Below are 12,828 nucleotides of genomic sequence, written 5' to 3'. Positions count from 1 at the left end.
ACAACTCTTGTTATTAAAATTCTTCCCTTTATTTGTCCAAGATGCTCTAGCTTTTTTGTTTTTGCTAAATAAAGCCACCTGAGTCATTTTTTCCTTTTCTTCACTAATGAATGGATGTTTTTATTAGCTCACCTTTTCCCTAAAGTATTTAGAATATTCTTATTTCACCTTGGCAAGCTGAAGTCCTTCTATGTAGTTCTTTCTTTTCTTTTCTCAGTAGCTCTTTTGTTACTGCTGTCAGAAAGTGGGCACGTTCCTGCAGTCTAGGTTTCTCAAGCTGTCCAAATCCCAGCCTCCCAGGATTTCTCCCCTGATGGTACAGATAAACTGTGTTAGTTTATTCAAAGGACACATTTGGAGCATATATTGACCGTTTCTTACAGGCATCTATCCCAAGATACTATGAAGTCACACAAAACAGCTTTCAAAACTCTTTCTTAGGTAATAAAATGTGTAATGCCTATTCACTTGTGGCAAATTCGCAATAATTTCTGAAAAACTCAAACCCTCTTTAGGTTTGTTTGTTTTTTGGTAAACATGTGAGTGGCAGGTGGGGTTAGCAGGGATGAGTGCACTAATTCTTTCCTCATTACTGTTTCATCACCCTCCACAAGTTGGAGGGAGAACTTCTGAAGCTGGGAGCCTCTGTGGACAGGAGAGTTACAGGATGGCTAGCCCCCTTGCCCCCTTTTTTCCTTCACAACATGAAGAATGCCTGGAGAGGGCTTTAGTGACTCACATTTTTTATATTCTAAATTATGATCAGCTGTAAGTTGGTGTTGTAATGTTGTTCACTGAATACCTAGAAAACAAATTTTTTAAAGATCACATTAGAGCAAGGGTGAGGAACCTTTGGCCCTGTGAGTGTTGCAGGACTACAATTCCCACCATCGCTAACTGTTGTTGTCCAGTTGCTGGGAGTTATAGCCCAACAATTATCTGGAGGGTCGCCACTTAACCAACCCTGCATTAGAGGATATAACCTATGCAAATAGGCACTTGGCAGAAATAAAATAGACTGGAAAGAAAATGCCAAAGTTAAAACAATAGCATCTTAGTCATACATTAGCAAACAGGTGAGGGGAAAGATTCAATTCACCAAATATCACGTGGTAATGTATGCTATAAAGAAGGAATAATAAGCAAAATATTATTATTATTATTATTATTATTATTATTATTATTATTATTATTTCAAAAAAAATTGAAAACAGAATTAGAAATGAGATGTAATGACTAACAGAGGGCCAGAAGACCAAGAAAGTGAATATACAAAAATAAACTATGAAAATGAAGCAAGAGCTGGAGGATGGATACATATAAAAGAAAATGACATTTTGCTTGAATATCTCTTCCCAAAATGACATATTTGCGACTGATAAGTAGTTGGATCAGCCTCTGCTTTCTACACCACATGAATAGACCCCCCCCCCTCAATGGAGCATTAAGAACCTCGGTCATTCAGAGTCTCCTCTGCTCCCAACCTCAGCCAGTCTAATGAGCCAGAATGAACAAGGATCAAGTATGCAAGTGGTCACTTTTACCTCTCTTAAGGACTCTACTCACATCCCCAGGCTGCAAAAGGTTACCAAAATAAATCCATATGAACATGTCAGTCGGAGACAGTGTGAACACCCAAAAGCAATTCTGTAATTAATGTGGAGTCTGTCTGAGCGAATGAAGTTGTTTTATCCAAAAGGAGCTTTGCATATTGGTCACAACAAGCAGCTTAGGATGTTATTATTTCTCTTTGAGGGTCAGATTGCAACAGGTATTTTGCCTTTTGGAGCAGCTCCTCCCCAAAAATGTCATCCCTGAATTTGCAGGTTTAATTGGAAGACAGCACATGCTGATTTGTAATGTAATTTTAGAAGTTGGGGTAACACAACTGGAATAGCCAGGTAGTGGGAGGAGAGCTGTAGTTCTACAACATGGCTGAGTGGAGAAGAGGAATAAGGGACAAGGCAGTTTCTCCATTTGCTCAATTGAGTAGGAGACAGAATGGCAAGAGAAACAGCCCCCTAACTGGAAATGAACGTAATATGACTGGTGACATGACTCAAATCTTAGTCACCAATTGGGACGATGCACAAGGGAGGGATTTTTCCTATACTGTCTCTTTCTGTTATAGAGAAAGTGTATATGTGTGTGTGAAGACACCTAAGGTTCAAATTGCAGCTTACTTCAAAGATCTTGCTACTACTTATATATACCGTATATTCCGGCGCATAAGACGACTGGGCATATAAGTCGACCCCCAACTTTTCCAGTTAAAGTATAGAGTTTGGGATAGACTTGCAATATAAGAAATACGACCCGGTGTATAAGACGACCCCCAAATTATGAGAAGATTTTCTTGGGTTAAAAAGTAGTCTTATACGCAGGAATGTACAGTAATCATGTTAATAACTTGGGAGCTGTAAGCTGTGTACATTATTCTCTTGTATTCTATTAAGGTATAGGGTTACTCTTACAGTTTGTAATGTTATTGACTTCACTTTGTGCAAATAATTTTCTTCTATTTTGAGCTAGGTTTTTTTTTTTTTTAAGAAAAAGAGTGTTGAAGTTGTTAGCCTTAAGTGTTAAGGTTGGGTTGATCATTCTTGGAACTTAAAATCGGCTCAACACTACCTAGCCTTAAAGAGTACATTGAAGTTTAAGATGCTCTTAAGAACATAACACAATTTAAAATATGCTGTAAAGCTTTAGAGCAGTTCAAGTAGCTTAAAGATTTTAAGTAGCTCTCTGCTCTTGATAGGACCTAAATAGCTTAAGCTATTCCAAGGGATCAAAACAATGTAAGCAGTGGTAGCATTGTTAACATCTTAAGTAGCTGAAATTCTAGGTTATCAGCATGGTTTAAATGGTTTGTTCAGTTTGTAGATTCTGATTTTTAATCTCTCCAGTAAACTAACAAGCTTCATGTTTTGTAGAACATATATGCAATAAAATTGGACTGTGGTGCTTACAGTCAAATAATGCAACACTCTTTTTCTAGCCCGGAATGAGGCGATTTATATTTTTATTTACACATAGACACACACACACACACACACACACACACACACACACACACACACACACTCCCCCTGGGCAAGCTTAAGGTTTGCATCACCAATTCAACTGGCTTCAGTAAAAGGACTTGCTTCTTTTTCACATTTTATTTTGTTGGGTCAATTCAGTGCCTATCGGTATCAAACTTTTCATGGCATCATTTAAAAACATGTTTGTGAGTTATCTTTAGCGTCTGAAAAATGTGAGAAATAAATACATATCGTCAACCTCATTTTGCAGGTTTTGAGGAGAAGCTGGGATTAGATTCCAGCAGCATGACCAGCTCCAGTGCTATAGACGTTTGCATTGTGGTGTGAAAATTGCAGGCAGTAACTGGATAGTGCCCATAGTCTTGCATACAATGCCCGGAGTAGTTCTGAAATAGTTCCCTTAAGTCTATGGAAAACAAGAATATGTGCATTTACACTAGTTCTTTAAAGATTACTACCTGGGCAACTTTGGGAGGAAGAGTGGTGTGTGTGTGTGTGTGTGTGTGTGTGTGTGTGTGTGTGTGTGTGTGTGTGTGTTAGTTACACAGTTGTGTCTCCTTTCAGCAGTGCCTTGCTGTTGAAGAAAATATTAATTTTTCAGAGTGAAATTGACTAGAGTAGAAGCTACTTGAAGTTGAATTCTGCCACTTCATCACTGTGCATGGGGACTGGAAATGATTGCAATTAGGAATTAACAGACACTCTTCAAACAGCAAGAAGAAGCAGAAAAAGTTGTTGCTGGAAGTCCAGTACCGCCATAAAGCAATCCCTTCTACTGTGTATAGATTACAATCTGAGAAGCAGCCATGCTCTCTACTACCAATTATTAATATGATCCAGAGGAGACATCTCCCATTCATAATTTAGTGTATCTCAGAGGATTCTTGGAGGTGAATGTTTTTTGTTTTGTTTTGTTTTGTTTTAAAAAAGGTACGCCTTCAGTATCAACTGTTTGGGCTTCTTGAGACTGAAGCAATGCAAAGCAAACTCTAGTCTAGAGGGTCAGTTTAATAAATGTTAAATATGGCACTGAACATAAAATCAGGAAGTTTAGCATTCAAGTCCAGCAAGTTTTTAGACCTCATGGCTCCTGAGAAAAGGTTAAAGTCATAGGTTTTTAAAAATAATAATAATAATAAACCAAAAGTGTGGATAGCGTTTCTAGCAGGCAGGAGGTCATACCTTCCCCATCATTTTAAGTCTCACCTCTTTACTATGTTTCCTGGTCCCTGCGCTTCCACTGTAGAACACATTTTACCCCTTACAGTCCCTAGTTATAACATGAAAACTGGAATTATATTTACTGACAAGATTTCCTGGGTAAATGAATAAATGGATGCATATCTTTTTGGTTTATAGATTTGATTTCTGATCATGAAGGCACATTTTTAGTATACTTCCAGAAACGCCCTACAGCCATTCCATTTGTTGCTACTGCTGCTATTGTTCTGTGAATGATTTCGAACTATCCTCCCAAATCTCGCTTCATCTCTCTCTCTCCCTCTCTCCCTCTCTTGCTTTGCTTGAATGTAGGGCATCCTTACTGCCTTGGCAGGGGATTCTCACAAAAATGTTGTTTTGACACGACTAAATTTTCTATTCTTAAGCCTTGTTGGGTAAATTTGATCCAAGCAGTAGCAGGTGTGCAATGGCTGTTAGAAGAAGATACAGTATGCTGCTATTAAGGCAGTAAAATGTCAGTGGTCACCTATGCCTGTTGTGCTGGTCTTGATTTAAAAAACAGCATGAGTTTGAACAGAATCCACTTGCTAATCCTATTTGTTTCGTTAGCATGCCTGTTTGTGCAGTCACTTACTGCTCAGCCAATTATCTTAACAGTATTGGCATCCTTCCTAAAACAAACACCAAAACTGCAAGATATGGGCTTCTTGTTTCCTTTGCACAGTGTTTCTGTACACATGCACATTAGAAGGGAATGACTTATTTGGATGAGTGAAACAAGTCCACATTCTGCACATGATGGGTCTTAAGTGGAAGCTTTTGCATTAAGAATTCATTGTCTTCTTCTACCTTGAAGCCCATTCACCACCTCAGCTCTCCAGACAGGCACAGCAATGGCAGTTCTTAGCTTCACCCAGAATGAAGACTATATCTTCATATGGCAATTCCAGGAATCTGCCTTGTGACGTTAGGTCTGTATCCTACTCGCTGGATCATCACATTGTCATGGTGAGTGGGCTTGCATGTTCCTATGACCCTTGTGAGCGAAGCCGTCGGGAATCTCGTACTCCCAGCAGGGTCACCCAAGACGGTAAGGTCAAAGGGAAGGAGCTAGACAAAGAATGATCCAAGAAGTCCTCAACAGCAGAACAGGTGGATGATAACAGATGTTACAACAGCTGTGAAGGCGGATGAAGGCTGCAGCAGATAGGAATCTACTGGTTTGTCGTGACTACTTCATGCCATCGGAACAGAGCCCTACTGCGAAGACTGTGCGTTGGTCAGCGTGCACTGATCTACACACATAAAACAAAATCATGCACATGCGTCTTCCAAAAACCCAACCCAAACCCCAAAAGTCCCATGGCGATCGGCAAATGGTAATGGGGGCAGGATCGTGAAATCTGGAAGCCCCTAGTCATGAACCGGCACATGGGCGGTGGATGCAGATTCAATTGTTCTGACTCAAGGAACGAGGCAGTTGAGCAGCTCGGCAGCTGCATCCATGACTGAGCAGCCCTTTTTAGGATCCACTCTGCTCACCCCGAGAAGGGGGAGGGGATAGAAAAGGCGCCCTGAACATAGTCTGCCTCCCTTTCCCCCTGACTGGATTACCGCGCCCAGTGGGGTCACCACCTAGCAGTCGTAAAAGACAATTGAACTTTGGAACATGGAATATACGGACTTTGTCAGATAACACAGACAGCGAGCGTCCTGAACGCAGAACTGCCATCATTGCAAGAGAGCTGTGATGTTTTAACATTGATATTGCAGCGCTTCAAGAGACTCGAAGAGCAGGCAAGGGACAACTGAAGGAAGAAAATGGAGGCTACAGACTCTTCTGGAAAGGTCTATCTGAACAAGAACATTGAATACATGGGGTAGGCTTCACTATCAAAAACGACCTTGTGAAGCTCCTGTCAGAAGTCCCTACCAGCATTAATGAGCGACTCTCAACCCTTTGAATAAAGCTCTCCAAAAACCAACAGGCTACTATTATAAGCGCTTCTGCACCAACACTGGATGCCGATAAAGAAAATTTTTACTCTCAGCTGGATACCATCCTATCAGAGACACCTAAGGAAGATAAAATTATCCTGGGTAATTTTAATGCAAGAGTTGGGCGAGATTTCGATCTGTGGCCTGGGACTATTGGGAAAGAAGGAGTTGGCAACAGCAACCAGAACGGAATCTTACTTTTGATGATATGTGCAGCACACAACCTTGTTATTACCAACACACTCTTTCAACAGAAAAATAAATTTAAAACTTCATGGAGGCATCCTCGGTCAAACCACTGGCACCTCTTTAGACTATGTTATTGTCCGTGCTAAAGATCGCCGTGATGTGCTCCTTACCAGAGCAATGACGAGCACTGTCGACTGCTGGACAGATCACCGACTAATACGCTCCACGATGGCTATCAAGATTATACCTCAACGCAGGCTTCAAGGACGGAAACCAAGGCGCAAAATGAACACTCAAGCCCTTCAAGACCCCATTAAGCGGGATTGCTTCCAAACGACTCTTAAGGACCATCTGCTTTCAGAATTCCCTGATAACATTGAGGAACACTGGACCAAACTAAAAAATCCATTATTGCAGCCTGTGAACAAACTTTTGGATACCAAACCAAGAAACACCAGGAGTGGTTTGATGAGAATGACAGTGAGATTGAACACATGATTGACAAGAAAAGGAACGCCTTTCAGATCTGGCAAAGAGATAGAAACTGTGCCATTAAGAAAAAAACCTATGCCAATGCTAAGGCTGAGGTTCAAAGAAGAACCAGAGAAAAAAACACCTGGTGGATAAAAAAAGCTCAAGAGATCCAGCACTTAGCCGACACTCATGATGCACAGAGTTTCTTTAAAGCCACAAGGACCATCTATGGGCCAATAAATCATGGCATATGCCCCCTACGCTCAGCAGACGGTAACACACTTCTAAAAGATAAAGAAGCTATTGTACTGCGCTGGAAAGAACATTACCAACATCTCCTTAACCGCAACTCCCCCATAGCTGCTGAGGTCCTCTCACAAATTCTGCAAAAACAAGTTAGAGATGAGCTTACAATATCTCCAAATCTGGGAGAGTTGTGTATAGCTATTAACCAAATGTAAAACAACAAAGCCAGTGGACCTGATGGCATACCTGCCGAAATCTTCAAAGTGGGCAGAATTGAACTTACACAACAACTTCACAAGCTCATCGAAAAAATCTGGGAAAGAGAGGTAATCCCAGCAGACTTTAGAGATGCCAAAATTATCAATCTCTTTTTTTAAAAAAAGGTGACAGAACTGATTGTGTTAACTATCAAAGCATCTCTCTATTAGCTGCGGCCGGCAAAATTCTTGCAAGGATCTTAGCAAACCGTCTGGTAACAATATCCGAGGTGACCCTTCCTGAATCCCAAAACAGTTTTCGGCCTTCTAGGGGGACAGTGGACATGATTTTCACCGCTCAACAACTTCAAGAAAAATGCAGAGAACAAAACCAACCCCTGTATATGGCATTTATTGACCTGACTAAGGCTTTCGACACTGTAAATCGTAATGCCCTGTGGACTGTCCTTCTGAAAATTGGCTGACCAGATAAATTTGTAAACATCATTCGGCTCCTCCATGATAATATGACAGCAACAATCGCAGATAACAATGGCTCTCAAAGTGAACCATTCACAGTGGGATCAGGTGTTAAACAGGGTTGTGTTATTGCCCCAACTCTATTCATTATTTTCATTGCCATGATCCTACACTTTGTCGACGGGAAACTCCCCACCGGAGTAGAAATCATTTATCGAACAGATGGAAAGCTCTTCAATCTGAACAGGCTGAAAGCAAAAAATAAGGTTACCGTAACTTCCGTCATAGAGCTTCAGTATGCTGACGACAACGTACGGTAGTATGCGCATGCTCAGAGGATGACCTCCAAACCCTCCTAAATATCTTTGCAGAAGCTTACGAAAAGCTTGGCCTATCACTCAGCATGCAAAAAAACAAAGTGCTGTACCAACAAGTACAAAATAACCCCTCTGCAGCACCACAAATCCAACTCAGTGGTGTAACGTTGGGAAACGTTGATCACTTCTCCTACCTAGGCAGTTACCTTTCCACAAGGGCCAACATTGATGCTGAAATCCAGCATCGCCTGAGCTCTGCAAGTGCGGCTTTCTCCCGATTGAAGTGCAGAGTGTTTGAGGACCGGGACATTCACGGGGAAACCAAAGTGCTTGTTTACAAAGCTATTGTACTACCAACCTTACTATATCCTTGTGAAACATGGACCACTCATAAACGCCATCTCCAACTCCTCGAAAGATTCCATCAACGGTGTCTCCGAAAATTTTTACACATCACTTGGGAAGACAGGCGAACTAATATCAGTGTACTGGAAGAAGCAAAGATCACCAGTGTTGAAGCAATGATTCTTCAACATCAACTTTGTTTGACTGGTCATGTGTGGATGCCTGATGATTGTCTTCCAAAGCAACTACTCTATTCCAAACTTAAAAATGGAAATTGTAATGCTGGTGGTCAACAAAAGAGGTTTAAAGACTGTCTCAAGGCAAATCTTTTAAAATGCAGTATAAACACTGACAACTGGGAAACACTGGCCTGCGAGCGCTCCAGTTGGAGAACAGCCTTTACCAAAGGTGTTATGGGCTTTGAAGAAACTCGATCTCAGGATGCAAGGGAGAAACATGCTAAGAGGAAGGCACGCTTGGCAAATCCACACTGTGATCAACTCCTGCCTGGAAACCAATGTCCCCACTGTGGAAGGTGTGGAAGGACATGTGGATCCAGAATTGGCCTCCACAGTCACTTACGGACCCATTGTTAAAATCGTGTTTATGGAAGACAATCTTACTTGGCTATGAGTGATCGCCAAAGAAGAAGAAGAAAGAAGGTCTGTATCAGGGGTCCCCAGACTTACCAGGCTTTGGGCCGGTTCCCACCGCGCCGATCGCGCGGCGGGCCGGAGGGCAGGGGAGTGCGCGCCGGGGTGCTTCCAGGTCGGAAAAAGCGCCAGAAATCGTTTGTGCGCATGCGTATGGGCCTCCCCCGACCCGGAAGTGCACCAGAAATGACCTCTTCTGGGTCGGGAGAGGCCCATACGCATGCGCACAAAGGATTTTCGGCGCTTTTTTCCGACCTGGAAGAGCGCCGCCGCGCTGCGCGCCGTAAGAGCGGGCAGCGGCGAGCGGCGGGGGTCGTCACGGGCCGGATTGGGAGGCCAATTGGGCCGCATCCGGCCCCCGGGCCGTAGTTTGGGGACCCTGGTCTGTATGGTATCCAGTTTGCTCTAGGTTTGCCTTTATTCTGAAAACCTGAAGCCTGCTTCAGTAGAGGTTAAATGTTCAGTTCACGAAGAGGCAGAATTGCAACTGTATATTTGTTTCCTGTAGATCTTGCCTCATGTTTAAATCTCCAGTTGTCCCTGATTTTTTAAAAATAATAATATGTGTGTCATATGAGCAGCAATAAGCATTTACCCCACAGCATGGAAGAGCTGCTCATGTGGAATGTAGCTGAGAATAATCAGGTTGCATATGTGATGCCAGAAAGCTACAAGTGTTTTCACCTGTTTCCAGAAAGAAACACAATTTGAATCACCTCTGCAGTTGCATTATTTACTCTGCCAATCAGTGTACCTGGGAAAGCATGGAACAAGCATGGAATAAACAGTTATGGGACTTATCCTGGATACTCATTTGTTTTGGGGTTTTTTTCTAGGTTAGATTTCTGCAACAACTTATATGTGGGGTTTTCTCTGAAGATGGTTCAGAAACTTCAGCTAGTGCACAATTCAGCATCTAGGTTGCTCACCTGGGCAAGATGGTTTGAGCATATAACGCCAATCCTGGCCCTACTGCGCTGGCTGCCAGTTAGTTTCTGGGCCCAGTTCAAAGTGCTGGTTTTGACTTATAAAGCCTTAAAGGGCTCAAGAGTGCAATACCCCAAGGATCGCCTCTCCCCATGTTAACCAACCCAGACCCTCCGACTGTCACCTGAGGCCATTCTTTTGAGTGCCTCCTCTGTGAGAGGTCCGGAGGGCGGCAACACAAGACCGGGCTCCCCACTTATGGCTCCCGAGGGAGCTTGCCTGGCACCCCCAATACCTGCACCCTTGAGCTCCACATCCTGGCTAATTACCATTTCCAGATTAGTGGTCTGCTTTTAGCCACTTCGAAACAGTCAAATGATTGGTCCCCTGCTTTTTGCAAGGGCCAAAATGTTCTTGTAAAGTCCCCCTTCTTTCAGTTGGCAGTAGAGCAGCATTCAAAACTCCTATTGTTCTAGGCGCGGTTTGCGACTGGGAATTTCATTAATGCGAGCAGTTTCTGAGCTCTGGGAGCAGTACTGCGCCTAAGATTTCAGATTAGAACTGCCACTGGTGGAACGAAAGGAGGACCTTTTTCTTCCTCCCCACTTCTAGCCACTCTCTGAGGACTGGAGAAATAATAGTAATAGTAATAGTAATAATAATTTATTATTTAAACCCCACCCATCTGGCTGGGTTTCTCCATAGTAACCCACATAGGAATATTGGGGGTGGGGCAGGGGATGTATGACTTTGTTTTTTGCAGTCTTCAGATGAGGACTAGACCATGTGAAAAATGAATATAAAATTTTAGCTGAAGTTCATTCATTTTCAGCTTTGTGTTCTTGTTATAAAAAAGCACGCCTGGACATTCCATTGCAGCGCCCATAACCTAGGTTTAAGGTGAAATTTAGCTCCTAGCTTTCATATCTCAGTTTCCAACACTGCAGCAGAGTATAGAGGGGTGTTAAAGGCTGTGTTTACAGCATCCAGCAAAAAAAGCAGGGGAGGGATGAAAATGCTTATTTTACATTGTCTTGAAACTATGAGGGCAAGTAATGACACTGGATTCTTTGCTTTCTTGCTAGTAGAGCAAACTTAGTTCCAGATCACCTATCTGAAAAGGTGGTCAATCTGTACCTCCTTTATTCTGGCTGGGATGGTGCAGTGAGGGAAATACAAGCTCGAATAATGACTGGATTAAGATCCTCCCTGCTGCCAGTATTCATACCTGCCAAGTCTCCCGCTGAAAAATGCGGGATCAGCAGCGGCGCAGCACCGAAAGTTGCGTAGAAACAACTTCCGGGGCCGCCCATCTTGGTGACAGCCTCCGCCATGCAGCCACCACCAAGATGGCCACCGGGCATGCATAGAAGCGACTTCCGGTGCCACTCTGCCTGATTTCCGGTGCCCACACATGGGAAGAGTGGCACCCAAAATGGAGGCTCCCTGGCAGGTAGGAAATCCGGGGGATTTCCGGGATTTTTCTCTATTCGGGAGAACAGCAGGAAACGGATTAAAATCCAGGGGTTTTCTGTGAAAAACGGGATACTTGGCAGCTAAGCCAATATTTTGTGTTGGGAAGGGTGCCTGATAGAAGCTTATTATTTAGCCACAGGCTCTGCTGGAATACCTTGTTTGCTGCAGCCCAAAATTAAAAATGGGAAAGGAGGTAAGATAAAAATGCAGCGATTTTGATTTACATCTTCCTCGGATTTAAGTGACAGATGGCAACCTATTCCTAGTATCCTGCCAAATCACCTCGGTGCTCGCTTGTTACATTGAGACTGCAAATATGCTAGTTAATCTACAAGGGGAAAGTTTGAGAATTTGGAATGAAACCTTCTACAGAGGCCTGCTATCTTGATCTTTTGTGCTTTTGACTGTCATAGCTGAATCTAAATTTGCATCCAGTAGGAATTGTTTTTATAGCATAAGCATTTTAGCGCCACATGTGAAGGTACCGGTAGCTTCAAAGGTTACAAATTTCTCTCGTGGAAGAGCATTTGTTGGGACAGTGTGGAAATTGTTACATGACACAGCTGTAGAGATGTTCAGTTGTTGTTCTCCATTTTGTTTATATGTTTGCACAGAGTACAAAACATGTGTGAGCGTCGCAAGTAACAATCTTCACACAGTTTACAAATTTTTTCTGCACTGAAATACAGAAAGCACCCCATTTATGCACGTTCAATATGTGTGCAACCATGTATTTGTACTGAACCTGGAAGTGACCCAGAAACGTCATAAAGACGTCACTAAAAGGGCAGAATGGGATGTTTGCAAGCTTTTTCAATGAGTTTCAGTTATACACGATTTCCCCTATCCATGTGCCTCTGAACATAACCCTCACATAAACGGGGCTCTCTGTATTTTGTAGAAAATTTGCAAGCACTCCTTAACAGGCATGTATCTTATTAATGAAGTGTGTTGCTTTTATTGCAGGGCACATGTTCAGACAGTTAGCTTCCAGGGCTTTATTATGCTAAACACTGCTCAAGACACTTGTGGAACACTTCTTCAGTGGTACTTCATGTGTCTTAAGTCAACAAGGGACCTGTGCAATCACGAAATTTGTCTAGCTGACCTTGGGGACCTTTCACACCTGACCGAGCTTCTCCCTACTCAGAAGCTCTTTATATATGCTCTCAATATGCCGTACTTCTAGTTGCTGTGGGCTGGGGCTGCTGCTTGTCACATGGGTTCAAAGAGTGACTATAGAAAGCATATTATGTCTGTCTTAAATTTTAGATCCATTATGTTAGTTAGATGGGCTTCA

The 12,828-nt window shown here is 42.7% G+C and overlaps 1 protein-coding gene across 3 annotated transcripts in view; it reads left to right on the top strand.

The window, feature by feature from the left end:
- Nucleotides 1-12,828, top strand: part of AMBRA1 (autophagy and beclin 1 regulator 1) — a 147,748-nt gene that overhangs the window by 118,331 nt on the left and 16,589 nt on the right. The gene's annotated exons all lie outside the window — the stretch shown is intronic.

This window comes from Zootoca vivipara, chromosome 1, assembly GCF_965207765.1.
Source record: "Zootoca vivipara chromosome 1, rZooViv2.hap1.1, whole genome shotgun sequence".
Classification (NCBI taxonomy): Eukaryota; Metazoa; Chordata; class Lepidosauria; order Squamata; family Lacertidae; genus Zootoca; species Zootoca vivipara.
Note: the sequence above shows the minus strand (reverse complement) of the source record. Positions and strands in the feature narration are given on the sequence as shown.